Source organism: Cibotium barometz, chromosome 15 (genome assembly GCF_041138505.1).
Source record: "Cibotium barometz isolate CiBa-2024 chromosome 15, ASM4113850v1, whole genome shotgun sequence".
In the NCBI taxonomy this organism is placed as follows: domain Eukaryota; kingdom Viridiplantae; phylum Streptophyta; class Polypodiopsida; order Cyatheales; family Cibotiaceae; genus Cibotium; species Cibotium barometz.
In genome coordinates this window covers 16,001,745-16,023,951 of record NC_141060.1, presented here as the reverse complement: position 1 = coordinate 16,023,951, position 22,207 = coordinate 16,001,745, and positions in this window count along the sequence as shown.

The window sequence follows — 22,207 nt, the reverse complement described above, 5'->3', positions numbered from 1 at the left end:
CTCAGCTTCACAACTAGAAGTGGCCACAGTAGGTTGCTTCTTTCTCAACCAAGATATGAGCCACGCACACTCAACCGTAGCTTCTGTGAAAGCTGCCCTATACTCAGCTTCACAACTAGAAGTGGCCACAGTAGGTTGCTTCTTTCTCAACCAAGATATGCATGAGCTACCGAGCATGAAACAAAAACCACTTGTGGACATTCTTGTGTCATAGCAACCAGCCCAATCTGAGTCCGAAAAAAGCATGTAAATCTGGCGGCAACGATCCCCCCTTGGGATAAAATAGCCCAAGATGTATGGTACCACTTAAGTAGCGAAAGATGCATTTAACTGCCTTGCTGAGACCCTGGGCTATGCATAAACCTGCTCACCTGTGAGACTGCAAACTGAATGTCCGGCCTCGTAATGCATACATAAATGAGGCAACCAACAGCAGAGTGTGACATCAAAGTGATCTCCAGCATCATGAAGACTCAACTTCAAACCTGTCTCCATTGGAGTAGCAATAGGCTTGCAATCTTCAAGGCCAAATCTCCGTAACAATGTCTCAATATACTTTGTTTGTCATGTAGGCTGTAATGCCTGTGGTGGTGACCGACGGCAGACCGGATGGCCATGTCCGGGGTTCAGTGGGAGAGGACGCCCATGCGGAGTCATGAGCGGCCAGGCTAGTGTGGACGGCAGGCCACACACTATATAGCTTGGGGGATGAGGGGCAATCCTCATTCTTCCTCAATGGCTGGGTGATGAGCCAGAGGCCGTCCCCTCTTGTGGTAATGCCCGTAGTAGCGGCGTTATTACGGGAATGTAACACTGGTATCAGAGCGTGGTTTGAGGGGATCGTGAGAGTCCGCGCGTGATTGGGGGACCGGAGCCCACTCGATGGTTTTCATCCACAATCTTCTCACCCTTATCTCCAATGGAGGGTGTGGAGGGAGGCGGCCAAGGAAGAATGGAAGGGAAGAATTCTCTCACTCTCTCTCTCTCTCTCCCACTCACACATAGCAAGCAACATCGCAGGTAAGCAAAAAGAATTTTCGTTTTGTTTTGTCTCTCTGCGTTGAAATTGTAATTCGTTTGGTAGGAGAGAAATCGCCTATCTGTATGCTGTGTGTGGGAGTGGGGGGGGCGAGAGCCCACTACTGTGCGTGGGGGGCGAAGAGGAGCCCCACGGCGGCACCAGCCCCACTGTTTGCGATTGAAGTGTGTGTGTGGGGGGGGGCGGACCCCAGCCCCACGGCTGCGTTGAAGAGCCTGAAGAGCCCCATGACTTGCGTTGAGTGGGGGGGGGTGAAGAGTAGCCCCACTGCGAAGACCCACGCTTTGAAGACGAAGCTCCGTCTCTACTGTGTGTTGGGGGGGGCGAAGGCCAGTTGCTGTAATGTGGGGGATGCGTGAACAAAACAACAAAGTTGCGTTGAAGCGCCTTTGCCTGTGCTGCGTAGCAGCCAGGCCAGCTAGGCGGCTAACTCAGGCGACCAGCCGGCCAGGCCAGCCTTAGGCGCCCAGCAGGCGGCCAGCCTTAGGCGGCTAGCCCAGGCGGCCAGCCAGCGGGGCGGGCGGCCCAGGCGACCAGCCAACGGCGGGCGGCCAGGCGAGCGGCCAAGCCAGCGAGCGGCCAACCTTAGGCGGCCAGCCCAGCGAGCGGCCAGGCGGCCAGCAAACGACCATAAAGCAGCCAACTAGCGCACACAAAAAAAAACATATATTTTAATTGTTCATTTTTAATTTATTAAAAATGAAGCGGGCAGCCAGCCCAGCAGGCGGCCAGCCAGCGGCGGCGGCCAGACTCGGCCAAAAGGACACTCCCCACCCACGGACGGGCGGGCGGCCACGCTCGAAGCGGCAAGGGTCAGCTCGGCCCGTTATTTTTTTATTTTATTTTTTTTTGAAACAAAAAAAAACAAAACACACAAAACAACGATACACCCCACGAAACAAACCCAACACGACCGTCGCACCGTGTGGCCGTAGTGCCTGTTTTCCACGAAAGAGACCCACTGCACATGGTCGTAGCGCCACGTGCTAAGAGAGAGACAAATCCCACGGCCGTAGTGCCGAGTCCTTCGAGAGAGGGCCGTTCTATGGCCGTTGTGCCTAGTACACGTCTATGGCCGTAGCGCCGCGAGAATAGCACATGTGGTGATCACACATTTGGTGAGCATAGACTTAGTATTGATCATCAAAGTCACGTAGTTTGGCTATAGGTAAATCTAAAACTGCGGTGTGTTTTACTTGAACTAAAAGGACCGGCAATGGCGTCAGTTGTGCCCAAATTAGACAAAGTGCTTATCACACGAAAAATCAAGGTAAGCCTAATTGAGCCGTAGTGCTCATAACCCTTCACAATCTTTCAAGGTAAGCCTAATTGAGCCGTAGTGCTCATAACCCTTCACAATCTTTCAACAGTTGCTAGAAGATTGTGATAAACTTTGGCAAGGAAAACCATGTACAAGCGTAGTCTTGATGTGGTTATGCCTTGTGTCCAAACAAGTTGCTTACTGTTTGGAGCAACAAGAGAGCTTTGGCCCGTAGAGGCAAGCTGGCCCTTGTTAAAAGTAACAAAATAGTGTCACTACTTGGGCCTAGAGAGGAGTGACTAGTTTGATTTAGTCACGTGATTGCCTGGTAAAAGTAATCCCTAAGGTGTGTATTACTTGGGATAAAGGGGCTAGTAGTGCTGCTAGCAGTACTCAATTAAATGGTTTATCTAGGAGTACTAATCTGAAGGATTAGCATACGCCTAGATAATAATAGCATATTTAGGATTGATTTGTAGGAATCAAAGGTAAATCTGAAGGGGTATAGTCTTGAGATGTAATGCTCAATGCCCTTATAGAAGTTGATCGAAGAGAACTGTTCTTAAACTTACTAGCATGGTTTTCTCTTTTTATTGCCATGTGTCGACATCCCACTGCTCGAGAGTTTGTGGTGATCTTTCGAGGGGGGAAAGAGCCTTTTTATATGTCACATCAATTGGTTTGGTGGTAATTTGTATGGGACATCAAATTCTCACGGAATCGATTGTAGTCTTGGTGGAATGGGACGCCAAGGCTTGTGCATGTAACTTGACTCTTTGGCAGGTCTGCATGTACACTTGTCTGTAGTGATAAAGTGTGCAAGATAAAATTTGAACTTTGAAAATTACCAAATATAGCCATAAGTTGGGATAAAACCCAGTTACAGAGTTCGAAGAAGCTCTAGGTAGCAAGACCATGATGGTGTGCTAGTGCTAACAGAGTGATTTAGTTCCGGAGTGATCTAAATCTAGAGGTTAGCAGTAAGACTAGTTTGGTTGGACAGTTTCATGCATGGGGGACGCCCTATAGCATTTTGCAAGCGTAGTCTTGCCTATGTTCAACATAAGTGTGCGATTGTGAGCACATTTTAGTTGCTACCATATGAATTTAGGAAATATATTACTTTCCTACATACGCAATTGTAATATTGCATGACAGGCTATTTTGCTTACAAAGTTCATGTGCGTGTAAACCCTATAAGTCGTATGACCCTGGGAAATGAGTGGAGCATTTCTAGGATTTAATAAGGTTTTACATGGCAATAGTGAGTAGTATTTCACTCCAGATGAGCCTGGTTGTTGTTAGTATCGGATCCGACATATGTAGTGTACATAAACTTGGGCTGAGTTAGGATAGAAGGCTAAGCCGGAGAGCTTAGTGGTAAATCCTACTGTATCTGGTGATTTTTGACTTAACCGGAGTGTTAAGAAGTAAACTCAAAGTCTGGGGCTGAACTGGAGTGTTCGGAGGCAGACATATCTTTTGTTAAATCAGAGAATTTAGCAACAGATGAGCTTGGGGTGAACCATGGTACCCACGAAAAAAGCTCTTCACACTAAAATAGTGCACAATAATTTTAGGGTGATAAAAATCCATCGCAGGAATGTTTTACAACTTTCCATAGATGATAGACGAAGACCATGTACTTTATGGAGTTAAAGTACATAGGTGGTGACTTTGGTGCCACATTTTTTTGTAAGAAGTCACCAGTGGTGTGGTTAGGTCAGCCGAGACTCCACAAGACCTATGCACTAGTTTTTAAGTTGACCTCTATGATAAGGACGTCCAAAAATTCGTGTTGTAATACCAAGAATTGTACTGCAATGTGCAATAGAGGGGTCAATTTGTGTAGTCACTTCTTAGCAGCAAGTGACTTAAGCATCTTGTTATAGATGGTTTTATATGGTACTCCCACTCGCGGGGGAGGTACGCCATTGGGTACGGAGTTACTCTCACTGACTAGTATGGAGCTACTAGTGTGATGATAGTGGGTACGTAGTTACTCACTACTAATACATAGCTGCTAATAAAATTAACATCTTTGAGTAAAAGATACTCTAGATCAACATTTTAAATTATCGAACCACAATCCATGAGTATCAAAGTACTCATAAATATGTTGACGTTGCTCAAATCAAGGGACCGATTTGTTTGATGGTATGGAATAAGCAAGGACAGTGGAGTAACTTAAAAGTTACACATCACTAGTCCTAGTGAGTTGTCAAGGTCATCCGTAGTTTGATGATGCCCTCTACCTATCAGACAACATTCAATTTTGCAAGCCCTAGCATTTAATCCGTAGTGATTATGAGTTTGGTGTGAAATATGGTTATGAAGTTCTTACAAGAGTACTCGTTTATTTGCTTGTCATTGGTTATCGCTTGGTAGAGATTGCCACCTGTGATGGGTAGGTAGCTTTGCCGCTATAATGAGGAGGCAGCAAATAATGTTCTTATAGTTCTACTTCATACCAACACCAAACAGGGATAGGATGATATTCCTAAGTTCATCATCACGAAGTACTGTGATGTTTGCATTTATATTGAATGTATGATGTAATGAGACATTGGGCTTCTGTAATTACCATCAGGCTTCGCAGCAAGCTCAGTCATTATCTGTGGATTGATAATGTGGTTATTAGTAGTTTGAAATTGTCTTGATAAATGGTACAACCCACCCAAATAATTCATAAGTGTGTAACCGCTTATGAAGGGTAATAATATGCAACAATGAAGCACTTTGTCACAAGTGTGAAACCACTAAAGTTTATCAATAGTACCACCATATGTCCGTAGACACTATACGACATCTTCGTTGTTGCAAGATGTTTAAAAGTTTCTTGGAAGGACTCAAGAATATAACATATGATATTAAACACGATCTAGATTTGTTCTTGGACCTATGACACTAGCGTTGAGAGTAGAGTTTTTGAGGACAAAAACCTTTCTATCACACTAGTGCGTAGTCGCTTGAGAGTAGAGTTTTTTAGGACAAAAACCTTTCTATGACACTAGCGCGTAGTCGCTTGAGAGTAGAGTTTTTGAGGACAAACCTTTCTTGAGGGATATCCTCAAATATCACATAAACTAGAATAGTTATGTGAGTCCAGACAATACTTGAAGGGATGTGTCTGGTAATAGCAACAAAGAGTTGTAAGTTATTGGATGTAACTCCAGACACCCGTAGTGGTGCAAGAATCTTTATCAAACATCTCCACATACTATATGGTCTGCCCGCATATATAGTATGGCATAAGAGATAGGAAGTTTGATTGTTATATTTGAAGGAAAATCTTCAAAAAGTTACATTTACTCTGAGTTAGAGTGGAGTTTAACCATCCGTAGATTGATGGTAGTTAGAAACTCAACAAGATTCTAGAGCATATGCTTGTGCAAAGATGTTACTCTAATAGAGAAAGTATCTCTAAGCTTTGGAACTAATCCTTGTGATACATGATTAGATTGACTCTAGTTTATTTCTCCTATGGCCGTAGAGCTTTCCAAGGAGAAGTTTTAACAAGTTGGTGATGCAACATGGTAGCGTAGTCTATAAATATCTAGTAGCATAGTCTAAGAACTTGCGCTACTAGAGTGCTTTCCAGTACATTAGCTTCTGTGCTAATGACATGATGCAAAATCAAGGCATGAAATTTGCCTTAAGGTTTTGGTTGAAATACCAAATCATGGCTTGTGTGAGCATGATCCTGTCTTTACAGAGGTCTGGCGCGCTGTACGCGTACGCACTTTGTCACAGCCGCACCCACCTTCCTCACCGGCACGTAATGCTAGTTCGGAGAGACTGGCCGTAGGTGCGGCGGGTAGCGAGGCAAAAGTTAGTCCGGAGAGGCTAGCCAAGTCTTCGGGGTATAGTTTTGAGCCGGAGAGCTCAGACGTAGGCCCTTCATCACCTTTGTTGTTTTTCTACACGGTTTCAAAACATGATGCTAAACTTCGTCAGGGGGAGAAACATGCTAATTACTCCATTGACAACGGGTACTTACGTTACAAGGGTAGAGTATGTGTACCAACTATTGGTGACTTTCGGGCCCAAATTCTTAAAGAAAGTCATGATAGTCCAAGTGCGGGTCATCCTGGGATTCAGAAGACCTATGCACTAGTAAAAAGACAGTTTTATTGGCCTAGTTTGTTTAAGAACGTCCAAACTTATGTGCTGAAATGCAATAAGTGCCAGGTAAATAAACATGAACGTCTTAAGGTTGGAGGACTACTCCATCCGCTGGAGATTCCTCAAGGGAAATGGGAAAGCATTTCCATGGATTTCATTACCGGTTTACCCAAAACGAGTCGAGGGAATGACTCGGTGTGGGTAGTAGTGGACAACTAAAATGGCAAAGTTTATTGCCACGAAGAAAACTGTAAAAATGCCAGAGTTGGCAAAACTCTTTATTGAACATCTCTACAAGCTATATGGCCTGCCCGCAGATATAGTGTCGGATAGAGATAGAAAGTTCAACAGTCATTTTTGGAGGGAAATCTTCAAAAAGTTGGATACTACTCTGAGTATGAGTACGGCAGATCATCCGGAGTTTGATGGTCAAACTGAAAGAGTTAACCAAATACTCGAGGATATGTTGCGTTCTTATGTAAGTAAGAAGCAATCAAATTGGGAAGAATATTTACTCATATTGGAATTTGCTTATAACAGCTCCAAGCATTCAGCGACTGGATTTACACCATTCATGTCAATGTATGGATTCCAGCCGAGATCTCCGATGGCTGTAGGCCTGGAAAAGGAGAAGATTCAATCTGTTAAGGAGTTTCTTGAATAAATGAATGATATGCTCAAAGCTGCACGCGAGAGCATCCGTAGCGCACAGGATCGCGCTAACACATTTGCCGATAAAGGACGCAGACAAGTGACCTTTGCAGAAGGTGACTTTGTATTTTTAAAGGTTCCTGCACAGTCAGCAACCATGCAAACGGGAAAGTGTGATAAACTTTCTCCTAGATATTGCGGTCCTTTCAAGGTCCTTAAGAAGATTGGGGACGTAGCCTACAAACTTGAGTTACCGGAGAGTTCTCAAGTTCATCCTGTCTTCCATGTTAGTAAACTGAAGAAATTAGTTCACGGGTTAGAGAACGTAGTTTCTTTAGATATTTTGGTAGAATTGATCACTCCACCAAAGATACCACATGAACCGGAAAGGATTCTTGGGTATCGAGAGACAGACAAACCCGACATAAAGTGTACCAGGAGGTACTTGTTAAATGGATAGATAGGGATGAGGAGGTAGCTACCTAAGAATGCCGTAGTGCAATTTCCAAAAGGTTCCCCAGTTTGTTTTCGAGGACGAAAACTCTTCTTAAGGGGGGGTAATGTCACGTAGGCTGTAATGCCTGTGTGACCGACGGCAGACCGGATGGCCATGTCCGGGGTTCAGTGGTGGGAGAGGACGCCCATGCGGAGTCATGGGCGGCCAGGCTAGTGTGGACGGCAGGCCACACGCTATATAGCCTGGGGGATGAGGGGCAATCCTCATTCTTCCTCTATGGCTGGGTGGTGAGCCAGAGGCCGTCCCCTCTTGTGGTAACACCCGTAGCGGCGTTACGGGAATGTAACATTGTTTGACACAAAGCAATACCTCCATCACACTGCTTAAATTGTATCCCCAAATAATGATGCAAATGCCCCAAATCTGACATCTCAAAAGAGGCATTCAAATCAGCCTTAAAATCAGCAATATGACTCTCATTTGGTCCTGTGAGCAGCATGTCATCGACATAGAGAGCAATGATTAGATGTACATCATCCACACATTTAACATACAAAGTGCTTTCTGTTGGACTATTCTGAAAACCATGTGCAGTCAAATATGCATGTATCTTTTCATACCAAGCTCGTGGAGCTTGCTTTAAACCATACAAAGCCTTTTTCAACCTGCACACTTTGTTTTCCTGCCCTCTTTGAACAAAACCACGAGGCTGCGATACATACACCTCCTCATGCAAATCTCCATTCAAGAACGCAATCTTTATGTCTAACTGATGTACATTCCAACCATTATGAGCTGCCAATGCACAAATGCTACGAATGGTAGTCATACGACAAGTGGGAGCAAAGGTCTCATCAAAATCAATGCCCTTTTCTTGAGCATAACCCTTTGCAACAAGTCTAGCCTTATAGCGATCAACACTGCCATCTGGCTTTCGTTTCAACTTAAAAACTCACTTATACCAAATGACCTTTTTACCAATAGGCAAATCACACAAAGACCATGTACCATTCTTCATTATAGCATCATACTCACTTTGCATTACAGCCAACCAATTTTTTGATTTTTGTGCCTCATCAAATGAAAGAGGTTCTTCCTCTTCACACGTACTAGACACAACCAAAGCATAACAATTTGATGCATAAGAGGCATGCTGAAAACCTGAACGAGTATGACTAGACATAGGTGCATCAATTTTACTATCACGCAAGGTTTACATCAGCCATTTAGGCATACCTCTAGCCTGCTCATTTTCAATCCTATCCTCATAAATTACATCCTATAAATCTGCATCAGAAATAGGCTAATCTATGATGTCGTTTGAAATCTGCATAGGCTGAATATTTGCCTCATCAGGACTTACATTTGAATTCCCACCTGTAAACAGAGGCAACAACGTATCAAATACATCCCATGAGCTCACACCTGTCTCTTTGGTACATGATAACAAAGGCTGCAAAGCATCTTCCACAAAAACAACATCTCGACTAATCAAGATACGCTTTGACTGTGGATGATACAATCTGTAACCCTTGCTCTCAGCACTGTAACCAACAAAAATGCATTTGACAACCTTATCATCCAATTTTCTACGTTGTTGCACAGGCACTAAAGCATAGGCTAAGAAACCAAAGACACGCAAGTGACCAATAGAAGGCTTCCTGCCATGCCAAGCTTCGTATGGAGTAACAGAATGCAAGGCCTTAATGGGACACCTGTTGAGTACATATGCAGCACACATGACAGTCTCAAGCCAAAACGCATGTGGCAAAGCTTGGCTCTTGACCATACATCGTGCCATCTCAAAAATAAGTGACCTGTTTTTCCTCTCAGCAACACCATTTTGCTGAGGGGTATACGACACTGTACATTGGTGTTTTATCCCACGACTAGCCAGAAATGCATCAAACTCTTTAGACATGTACTCCCCCCTCGATCAAAATGGAGGGTGCCCACAGTACAATTGGATACATTTTCAACCATAAGCAAAAACTGTTTGAAGCACAAAAATACTTCGGACTTTGCCTTCAGTGGATATACCCATGCATGCCTTGAGTAATCATCAATGAAAGTCACAAAGTACAAGTGTTTACCAAATGACGGAGTTTGCATAGGCCCACATACATCACTATGTACAAGTTGCAATTTGCGAGTGGCCCGCACAAAACTATCCTTTGGAAACGCAGAACGCTGCATTTTGCCCAAAATACAGCCTTCACAAACATGTTTCAATGGTGCCTCAAGAGGGGGCAATGAAGCAACTATATCAAATTTCTGCAAACGCAGCAAACTAGCAAAGTTCAGATGACCAAAACATGCATGCCATAGTTTTGCATCTGAAACTGCCTTTTCATCAGAAACTGCATTTGCTGAATCTTCCACACACTTGTCATAAGAGTTGAGCCTATACAACCCATGAAACAAGGTGCCAGATACAATAATCGTGTCACCAGAAGTCAAATCATGAACAGTACATCTGTCATCCACAAATTTGACGACAAGTCCAAGTCTAGCAAGTGCGTAGAGACAGACAATAGATTCTTCTTTATCCCTGGCACATACAAAGCATCTGAAAGTGTAAAAGCGCTGCCATTTGCAGCAGTAAGCATAATTTTACCAACGCCCTTCACTGGGTAAGAAGCATTATTGGCACATGTGACAGTATTCCCATTAGGGATAGCCTCAAGACAAGTGAACATATCACGATGCGAGGTAATGTGCTTTGTAGCACCACTGTCAAAATACCATACATCAGAGTCAACAGAAACTGCCAAACATGCATCATGTATAGATGGGTCATACTGGCAATACACGCTAAACGCCCATTCTGTATCCTGCATAACATTTGCAGAATTTGCATTTGTAGAAGCATCCACTATACCCTGCACAATGTTCCACACTCCTTTTGCAACCAAAACATGCTGCATCATGTATGCCCAAAGTGGGTAGTTGCTGTCTCCATCCAGTTTGTCATCAGCAAACAACATACAAAATACATCATTGCTGTTATCAACCATGGCCACTGACTGAAACTGATGCAAAAGCTACCTGTTAATGAGGCAAAGACTGAACAAAAAACAACTCGTGCTATGTAGCACGGTCCACAATGGAATACGTATGCCTATTTGTAGAAAACTGCACTGTCGAAATTTCTGCACAAAGTGACGAAAACACCTATACAGAACTTGCATGCAAAAACGGAGCCCGAAACGACCTCAGATGCAATTTTTGAAAACGCAAAGTCCTACGGGTATATCTGCAGAGTATAGGGACCTACAAGCGCTCGTGAAAGCTCACCTCAATCGGAGAACGTGAGTCGGAGGGTGCTAGCGGCGTAGCCCTGGGAGCCAATGCCTGCTCTGATACCAATTGTTGGAATTAGGGTTGCAGGGAAAGCACACAAAGCTTGGAGAAGACGAAGCAAGAATGCACACAACACACAATGTATTAGATTGTGTCAATGTACAAAAGATAAGTTAGCCCTAGAATGATGGGCGTATATAAAAGCCGGGGAAAAAACCTCCTAAAGAGGAAAAAAAGTGTAAGTGTGTTCACACACATCACTGCTTATATATATGGCAACAAAAATCCATTGATTTGGATTCAAGAAACTTGGTCTAGCACTTGAAAGTGGCGAGGAAATTTTACAAAACCTCAAGAAAAAATTTAAAAAATTACAAGGATTTTTTAAATTTTAATAGTAATTTTTAAGCTTTTTTGTCTTGAAAACTACCAAAATATACTATTTCAGGATCAAAAAAATATTTAAAATACAAAAAAACTTTTGAAAAATATTATGATTGATTTGGAACCCTTGGAGAGCTATCAAAAAAATTTCAGCATTCAAATCTTTCACCAAACTCCATGGACAAGGCTTTCATAAGCCTTTTTTTAGCTTCAAAGCTTAAAAGCTTGTATTTTAAAATCCCAAAACCACTTTCTCCATGCCTAATCCTCTTCAAAATTAGGCTTCATAAATGTGTTTGGCTAGGCTTTAAGATTACTAAATCACTCTTACATCACCCAAAGCTTGATTTTCATCTCCTTTCCCTAATCAAGGGCTCTCCCCCACACAAGAGTGAGCCCATGCTTCCTCTTGGTGTATTTTTAATCATATTCACTTGAAATATTTTATGCGGCTCAAAATAGCTTCCATTTTTACAAATATGTTGACTTAAAAAAAATCAGCTTGCTTTATTGAACGTGCAAGTCTGTCTACTCAAAATAGGTATGAACTCTTAACCATATAAATATGTACAACCTTTGTAATAAAATCAAAGGATTAAAAATACAAATAACCATAAGAAACTCAATATTATCCAACCCAAGGATCTACACTTACACAAACTATTCCAATCAAATAATAAATTAATTGACAAAAATTATAAATAACCATATGAAACTTATTAAATCAAGATGGTACAACCCATACCCTCATTAAATCAAGATGGTGCAACCCATACCCTCATGCATGTATGAAATTACCTGTGTACACATAAAGTAAGCTACTATAGTTTGGCTTTAGAAAGGTATCCTAGTCTAAAATCGTCTAGAAGAATTCATAAATAATGAGAAACATGGAAATATTGAATTCCATGAATTTACTCCTCATAACATGCCTCAGGGAACTATCCTCAGTTATATCACAAAATCTAAAATAACTATAGATAAGTATGAGTGTAAGATATAAGTAAGATTGGGTCACATATTATGTTTGGGATTTGGCAATAGCTTCATGTACCTATTGAAGAATATGGGTATGGTCTCTAGTAAAATCATCTCCTATAGATAAAGTAGCATGTGAAAGTTAAGAAATAGGTGTTGGTAATTTCTTACCATACACGGCTTAAAAGGAGCTTTGACAGTAGCATAGTGTGGTGTATTATTATAAGCAAATTGTAGCAAACGAAGGTGTTGGTCCCGAGTGTCTAGTCTAAAAATAGTGTAGGATAAAAAGTAAATGTGAAATCAATTTTAAATCCAAGATGAGAAAATAAAGCAATCCAAAAATGATTACAAAATCTGGAATCACGATTTGATACATTAACTTTAGGCAAACCAGGATATGTAAAAATATGCTTAATGAAAAGATTGGTAGCTTATAAAGCACACAAAGTCTTTTTACAGGCAAGAAAATGTGTTTGCTTACTAAATCTATCAACAATAGTCTAAAGCATATCATGTCATGAAGAAGTAACATGCAAGCCAGTAATAAAATCCCTACAAATTTCTTTCCCACGAAAATCAGGAATAGGCAATGGCATGAGTAAGCTATTGAAGAGGCTCAATGGCTCCTTGATCATGCCCTCGTGCTGCTAATCCATCCTTGATTACATCTTATATTCATACTAGTCTATGATTATTATAGATTTCATGATAACTGAGGATAGTTGTTTCTTACCCTTATTGGGGCATGTTATGAGGAGTAAATTCATATGATTTAATATTACCACGTTTCTCATTATTTATGAATTCTCTAAGATGGGTTAGATTGGGATGCCATTTTAAATTCAAGCAATAATAGCTTACTTTACGCGTACATGGGTGATTCTATACATGCGTGAGAGTATAGGTTGCATCATCTTTATTTATTGAGTTTTATGTGGTTAACTATTTATATTTTTAATCAACTCATTTATTAATTAATTGGCATAATTGATGTAATTGTAAATTCTTGGGTTGGATAATGGAGGCAAACTAGTGGTGGTGTTATCACAAAGATTTTGAGACACTCAACTTTGGGTGTCGATGGATTATTATTTGATTTTGTGAACACGTGCTATTTATGGACATTTTTGGGTGGTGTTCATGTTTACTAGCACGAGATATATTTATTTGGATATATAAAAGCTTCCTTATGGACATATGATTTTATTACAAAGGTTGTATATATTCATATGGCTAAGCGTTCACACCTATTTTGAGTAGATGGATTGTATATTCAATAAAGCAAGTTATTTTTGTTTAAAGTTGACATACACCGAGAGGAACCGTGGGCTCATTCTTATTTAGGGGTAAATTGGACGTAATATCGTGTTTTTATCTCTATCAATTTAATATTGAAGAGTCTTTGACTCCCAACAATAAGGGCTTATCACACTTAAGAAGTAGCCATAGTTGTAACAATAAGGCTTGATGACATGTAGCTACATGAGAATCTAACATTGAGGAGACCTTCGCTAGCTCAACATAGAAACCATTTGGCATAGTTTGAATAGGGAGCCGCCTTCACTTATATAGACATGGGTTCAATAAAAAAGAGGGAAGCCACCTTCAATTATATACATATAGGCTCAATAGAGAAGAAGGAAGCCAGCTTCGCTTATATAAACACAGCCCCAACTACTCTCTAATCTTCAAGTTGCCATAGCAAGAAATCCATCCACTCACATGTCTCCATCATAAGCAGCAAAACGACTGGCTCAAACTTCATCAACACATCCCTATAAACATATTTATTTCTTAAGGTCCAAAACTATGAAGGCTTTAAGGTTTGACATGAGGAGATGCAATATTATAAGGTTAACACAACCTTAATCATTTGCCTCTAAAAGCCTTAGAATCATTGAAGTACGAACCATTAAAAAACTAAAAAATAAAAGGCTTTGTTATAAGATTTTATAAAAGAATTTTGCAACCGAATCATGTGTGCAAAGATCTAAAAGAACAGAATAGTCCTTGATTTCATGCTTGTAAAGGTTTAAAAGTCCCAATGATGTTTGAACTTTGGAAAATGTAAGTGGGTGAGAAAAGGTGTAGAGATTCCATAGATCATGGATGTTGTCATGCACAAAGTGGAGGTGGGTGTTACACATGCATGTGAGCAAGAGCTACACAAAACAAAATCCGGGTTACCCCACGACAAAAAATATATATATATATATATATATATATATATATATATATATATATATATATAGAGAGAGAGAGAGAGAGAGAGAGAGAGAGAGAGAGAGAGAGAGAGAGAGAGAGAGAGAGAGAGAGAGAGAGAGAGAGAGAGAGAGAGAGAGAGAGAGAGAGAGAGAGAGAGAGAGAGAGAGAGAGAGAGAGAGCATTAGTGACTCTTTTGTGCTACAATCGAGGACGTATATAAGGCCGCAAAGCAAATAATAACAATTAGGGTATAACGGCACTCATTTCTTGCCCTTTAATTTGACCCTCATGATGGCATCTCTAAGTTCACCTTTGCAATAATATCATTTGTTAGCTCACCCTAATGGCATCTCTAAGCTCATCTTTATAATAATAGCATTTGCTAGGTCAACTCACAAAAATATCACTTTGTAAACCCCAATACATGACTTTTACAAACCATAGTTCGAATGGGTTGAAGTGGATAAGGACTTATCACACTTAAGGAAGTAACCATAGTCATTAACAATACGACTTGATGACACATAATTGCATGAGGATCTAGCATTGAGGCAATCTTCCCTATCTTAACGTAGGAACCATTTGGAATAGTTTGAATAGAGAAGGAGGAGCCACCTTCACTTATTTAGACATAGGCTTAATAGAGAAGAGGAAATCTAACTTCACTTATATAAACATAGCTCTAATAGCTCTCTATAATCTTCAATTTGCCATAGCAAGCAATGCATCCACTCACATGTCTCAATCATAAGCAGCACAATGGCTGGCTCAAGCTTCAAACATATTCCTTTATTTAGGTCCAAAATTGTGAAGGCTTTAAGGTTATGACATAGGAAGACTTAATATTATAAGGTTAACACAAACTTAATAGCTAGGCTCTAAAAGCCTTGGAATTATTAAAGTATGAAGAATTTAAAAAACTAAAAAATAAAAGGCTTTGTAACAAGATTTTATAAAAGAATATTGTAACTGAACCATGTGTGTAAAGATCTAAAAGGAGAGCATAATCCTTGAATTTATATGTGTAAAGGTTTAAAAAGCCCAATGTTGTTTGAACTTTGGAAAATTCAAGTAGGTGAGAAAAGGTGTAAAGATTCCATAGAGATGGATGGTATTATGGCCAAAAGTGGAGGCAAGTGTTGCACAAGCTTGTGAGCAAGAGCTCCACACATAAAAAATCCAAGTTGCCAAGAGAGAGAATCTTTGAACCCAAACACAACCCTAGGATCAACATAAGGCTATATCTACAACTTGCTTTTAGCATGTGAATTCATAGGGAGTGAGTGACCTCTTGATTTCATGCACATGACTCTTCTATGGATACATTTGGTTTCCAACAATAAACGTAAGGCTATGTCTACATTTAGCATGTGAATTCATAGCCATTAGCATTCTCTTTATCAACTTGACTCTTTCTATGCGTGTGAATTCATCGCCATTGGCCTTCTCCTTGTCAAGGTGACTCTTCCTATGCATCGGTGGTTGAGGTGACTCTGCTATGATAGAATTGCTAGTATTGGATGCACATAATGCTGCAAGTAAATAATAACAAGTGGGGCATATGGGCACTCATCCCTTGCCCTTTCATTTGACCCTAATGGCATCTCTAAGCTAACCTTTGCAATAATAGCATTTGTTAGCTCAATTCACAAGAAAATAGCACTTTGTAAACCCCTATACACAAGTTTTACAAACCTTAGTGTAATTAAGTAGATTTGGTATGCACATGGACATGGGGGATTGGGCCTAGGCACTTGGGCTTAGGGTCATTTCCATGTGTACTTTTGGAGGCCTTGGGCTAGATTAGGCATAGGGCTCATGGACATTGTACCCTTTTTTATGATATTTTGCTCTATAGACATCTTGTCTTCTTGGAGCTTATGCCCAACCTTTCATGGCGAACTTCACCCATGTCTAAACTTTCATGCAAGCTATGTCTCGTGTCTTTAGGCTCCACATAAATGGGTCTCCCCATTTCCCCCTTCTTTCTTTGGTATCAAAGCCTAGCTCTTGATCCATCATCTCACTCTTCACCTCAATTCATTATTACAAAAAGTCAAAAATAAAAAAATGTGTGATTCTTGAAGTTCTTGGTTTTCTTGAAATTTCTCCAAATTTTCTTGAAAATCTTATTACATATTCAAGCTAATCATACATGGATTAATGAGCACGAGGATCATGGAGCTTGGTCAAGATTTGAGTCTATTTTGGTTAAAATTGCATCAATTTTAGAGAAATTCAATGGGACCAAAAACTTGATTAGGGCAAGCAAATTTTGGAAGTGTGGATGTAAATCTTCTTCCCCTTCACGTTTTTGAAGGCTATGGTGATTGAGAGCAAGTGTGTTCATCATTGAAGCATTGGGTGACACCGCGAAGCATTGTAGCAACTTGTTGAGGCCTCAATGGAGAGAAATGAAGACTATTTTGCCACTACAGCCTCACGGCGACGTTCCAGTAATTTCTCCAAGCCCTAGCCATTGCAATCATCAAAGCATGCTTTTTAATTATTTTTTCTCATGTTATAATTCACACAAGGGTGCCATGCTTTGATTTAAAAATCATCTTGCTCCAAATGGGGAAAACAGGCTATGCTTACATCTTAGGGTTTCATTTGGGGAAATGATTACATAGTCGCCATTCTTTTCTTCTCCATGGTTTCCTCTTCACAAATATGCTTCAATGTTTGAATATTGGTGAGAAATTAGGGTTTGTGACCTCTTTTCAAAATTAGGGTTTCCAACCAATTTTTTAAAAATTGAAGCCAGAATCCTTTTCTCCTTGCTTTTCTCTTCCCATTCATATCACTAATTCCCTCTTTCCATATCTACCTTGCCATGACTCTAATCATGCTTTCAAATCATTCCATGGGGCGCCTTCATCAAGTTTAACATTGCATATGGAATAAGTTGAATTTGGGGATAAAGAGGCTTGCCAAAGCCTATGATTATGCTCATGTGATGTCATGGTGAGGGCATACATTGCAATGTGGTGTGTTGTGATCTATTGATGCCTATGGGAGCAAGGAGTTGTTGTAATTAATGGTGAAATAAGCATGAGTCCATGCCATGGGATTATGTAAGCATGAGCATATGCATTTGAAGTAACTGGTTTAACTCTATCCACTTGAAGCAAAGTTCATTGTATTCTCTTTTCAAACTAGAATCTAGTTTGTGGAAGAGGAGTACCCATGGCTACTAGAGGAGTAAGAGGGAGCCATTGGGGAGTGTTTTCATGAATCCTCCTTGCCACAAATGCCTTAAGATTTGAATCGTGGTCATCTGATGACCATGGGCTATGGTAGCCACTCTACATGATTGACAATTGTGTTGACAAAATGATCACATATGGCAAGACGCATGGGTGAGATTTGGCAAGGTCACTACTTGAGTGTTGGTGCATCTATCTTGGAATTCAATAACACATGCAAGATTATGATTGGGAATGATGGGTCACATGTATGATGTATATATTGGGATAATCACTTGATAATGGGAAAATGAAATATGCATCGATTTTAGGGGAAACTATGGCGAATTTTTTGTAGTTTCTCTATGTATAGCTAAACTAATATGATAGAGCATAGCATAGCATAAAACAAGAGAAATAGGACAACATCACCATCAAGACACTATTGGGTGTAATCTTCCCCCTCATACATATAGCTCCACTTCCACGACATGAGTATTTTGAGGATTGTATTCAATATATAGCCCAAGGAGCTATTAATAGTTGTGCGTACAAAAATGGGCTTACTTTTCCACTCTTACAACAATAGCTCAAGCACTAGAGCTTGTTCACACACTAAGTGTAAATAGTCAAAACCTCTTCTAACATATGTGCTAGGAATATAGCAACGGTCATGCACAAGCTTGCATAAATAATTTGTACAAACATTTGGCACATGGCCAACAGAAATAACTCATCAAATAACCTTATACACATTGGCACATATAATAACCTTATGCACATTTGCACATTCCATTTATTAAGCTCATTTCTGCACACATTTAATCAAGCATCTTTTTGTACGATTATTATGCATCAAAAATATAATAAAATATATACCTGTAAACAAATGTAATACAAGCAAAAGGTGATGGTGTTCTTGCAACAAGTTAAAACGCTTATGGTGAATCATTTAATAGTCTAATGATGTCTTTTAATGCCGTTTCAAGCAGAGTGGTTCAAAAAATGGAAGCATCAACAATATACTTCACCCTTGTCTAACAATGAGGCACATAGTTAGACACTCTTTTCTTCAAAGGGAGTGATTGGAGTATCGACACTTGGCTTCCCTCTTGCTTTAAGTGGGAATAGAAGATATACTATGCAGTGTAAGATTTGGGCTTGAGAAAATGCAAAAGAGGACTTCCATACACTCACATTTGGTCAATGCACAGAGTATGACTATGTGGTCAATGCACATAGTATGACTATGTGGTTCTTTTATACACACGTTGTGGGTGTTTAAGTGGATAAGACACTAGCTATAATCTGTGGACAACAAGTAAATAAGGATACCTCAATGCCAGTTCTTTCTTGACAAGTCACCCACCAATGAGTTCGTGGGTCAATGGCATGTATAAAATCCATGTGAGAGCCATAATTACTAGGAGTAGAATATGTCACCTCAAGATTATCATTATCTCCATGAACAACATGTGTACCACCCGTATATGCATGATCATCAACACATGTATAGACAATCTTGTCCATGAGAAAGTTCTCTCTCATATACATCAAGATTCACATCCTTCAAGTCCCCATAATCAAATAATAGACCATCATATGTCATCCAATTTAAACTCAAGAATAGATCATACAATGCATTCCCATAGGCCTTCAATGAATCACTTAATGTGTCACCCAATGCATAATTATCTAAAGCATAGTTATAAAATCATTCATGAGTCATCATCCGTTGTGTTAACAACAATTGTATGCACATCCAAAACATCCTCAATGATCATGTCTTCATGATCTCATGGCATCATATCATGACCTAAAAATGCATCAATCAAAGCATCATATCATGACCTAAAAATGCATCAATCAAAGCACTTATGAAAGTGGTCCAAGCAGGATCATCATGGCTTTCATTTTGATCCGAGGAGGTCACGTATTTGTTTCATGTTTGGATAATCTATATTGTGGCTATCCATTCGGCCAATCGCGTCATTGACATGGACTCTCTATATTTTTTGTTTGATCCAGGCAGTTTGAGAGCCAATGCTTTGGAGTCTACATGGCTTGGATTTCAATTTCATCCATGCGGTTATGGTTGTATGGATTACCTCATCTTTAGGGCGATACTCGTATCTTTTCCATTTGATCATGGAGGATACCTGACTAGCCTCATCATCGATAAGAGCCCTTTATCTTTTCCATTTGATCATGGAGGATACCTGACTAGCCTCATCATCGACAAGAGCCCTTTATCTTTTCCATTTGACCTCGGTCATGAGATTCATGTATTGGTATTGGTTCTTTGCGATGGTGACACTTGGTCATGTATTGGGCTTTTTGTATATGGCCTTTGTATTTGATTTATGCACAACCACCCTTCGATTTCGAGGACAAAATCATTGCACGAGGGGATGGTTTGTAATGAAGTAGATTTGGTACGCACATGCACATAGAGCCTAGGCACTCGGGCTTAGGGTCATTTACATGTGTACTTTTAGGGCCTTGGGCTATATTAGGCATAGGTCTCATGGGAATTATACCCTTTTTTATGATATTTTACTCTATAGACATCTTGTCTTCTTGGACCTTATGCCCGAGCTTTCATGGTGACCTTCACCCATGTCTAGACTTCCATGTTAACGACGTCTCGTGACTCTAGACTCCATGTAAACGAGCCTCCCCGTTTCCCTCTTCTTTCATCTTAGTTCTAAGGGTTAAAGTGGATAAGGGCTTATCATCATAGTTGTAATAATAGGGCTTAATGACATATGGCTACATAAGAATCTAGCATTGAGGTGACCTTCCCTAGCTCAATGTAGAAACCATTTGGCATAGTTTGAGTAGAGAAGAGGGGAGCCACCTTCACTTATATAGACACAAGCTCAATAGAGAAGAGGGAGTCTAGCTTCACTTATATAAACATAGCTCCAATAGCTCTTTGTAATCTTGAAGTGGCCACAACAAGGAATGCATCCATTCACATGTCTCCATCATAAGTAACAAAACGGCTAGCTCAAGTTTCATGAACACATCTTCACAAACATATTCCTTTCTTTGGGTCGAAAACTATGAAGGCTTTAAGGCTCATCATAAAGAGACCCAATATTATAAGGTTAACGCAACCTTAATAACTAGCCTCTAAAAGCCTTGGAATTATTAAAGTACGAACCATTTAAAAAGCTTAAAAATAAAAGGCTTTATAACACGATTTTATAAAAGAAATTTGCAACCAAATCATGTGTGCAAAGATCTAAAAGAAGAGCATAATCCTTGAATTTATGTGTGTAATGGTTTCAAAGGCCCAATGCTTTGAACTTTGGAAAATGCAAGTGGGTGAGAGAAGGTGTAGAGATTCCAGAGAGAGAGAGAGAGAGAGAGAGAGAGAGAGAGAGAGAGAGAGAGAGAGAGAGAGAGAGAGAGAGAGAGAGAGAGAGTTTGAACCCAATCACAACACTTGGATCAACATAGGGCTATATTTACAACCTACTTTTATCATGTGAATTCATAAGTAGTGACCTTCTCTTGATTTCATACCCATGGCTCATCTATGGTGGATACATTTGGTCTCTAATCAACATAAGGCTATGTCTACATTTAGCATGTAAATTCATAGCCATTGGCCTTCTCTTTATCAAGTTGAATCTTTCTATGCATGAATTCACAGCCATGGACCTTATCCTTGTCGAGATGACTCTTTGTATGCATTGGTTGAGGTGATTTTTCTATACTAGAATTCCTAGAATTGGGTGTATATAAGGCCACAAGCAGATAATAACAACTGGGGTGTAAGGGCACTCATTCCTTGCCCTTTAATTTGACCATAATGGCATCTCTAAGCTCACCTTTGCAATAATAGCATTTGTTAGCTCAACTCACAAAAAATAGCACTTTGTAAACCCAGATAAACAAGTTTTACAAACCTTAGTTCAAAGGGTTAAAGTGGATAAGGGCTTGTCACACTTAAGAAGTAACCATAGTTGTAACAATATGGCTTGATGACATGTAGCTACACATCTTTACTTATATAGGCACAAGCTCAATAGAGAAGAGGGAAGCCAACTTTACTTATATAAACACAATTGTTCTCTGTATTCTTCAAGTTGACACAACAAGCAATGCATCCACTCACATGTCTCCATCATAAGCAGTGGCTCAAGCTTCATCAACACGTCTCCACAAACATATTCCTTTATTTTGGTCCAAAACTGTGAAGGCTTTAAGGTTTGGCGTAAGGAGACCCAATATTATAACGTTAACACAACCTTAATAGCTAGCCTCTAAAAGATTTGGAATTATTAAAGAAAGATTTTATATAAAAAATTTTACAACCAAATCATGTGTGCAAATATCCAAAAGAAGAGCATAATCCTTGAATTTATGTGTGAAAAGATCTAAAAGAAGAGCATAATCCTTGAATTTATGTGTGCAAAGATCTAAAAGAAGAACATAATCATTGAGTTTATGTCTGCAAAGGTTTAAACGGCCCGATGTTGTTTGAACTTTGGCAAATGCAAGTGGGTGAGAAAAGGTGTAGAGATTAGACATGGAGTGTGCAAGTCACTTGGAAAATAGTAGTCACATTAAGTGTGTGCATATTAATTCTCTTTTGAGCC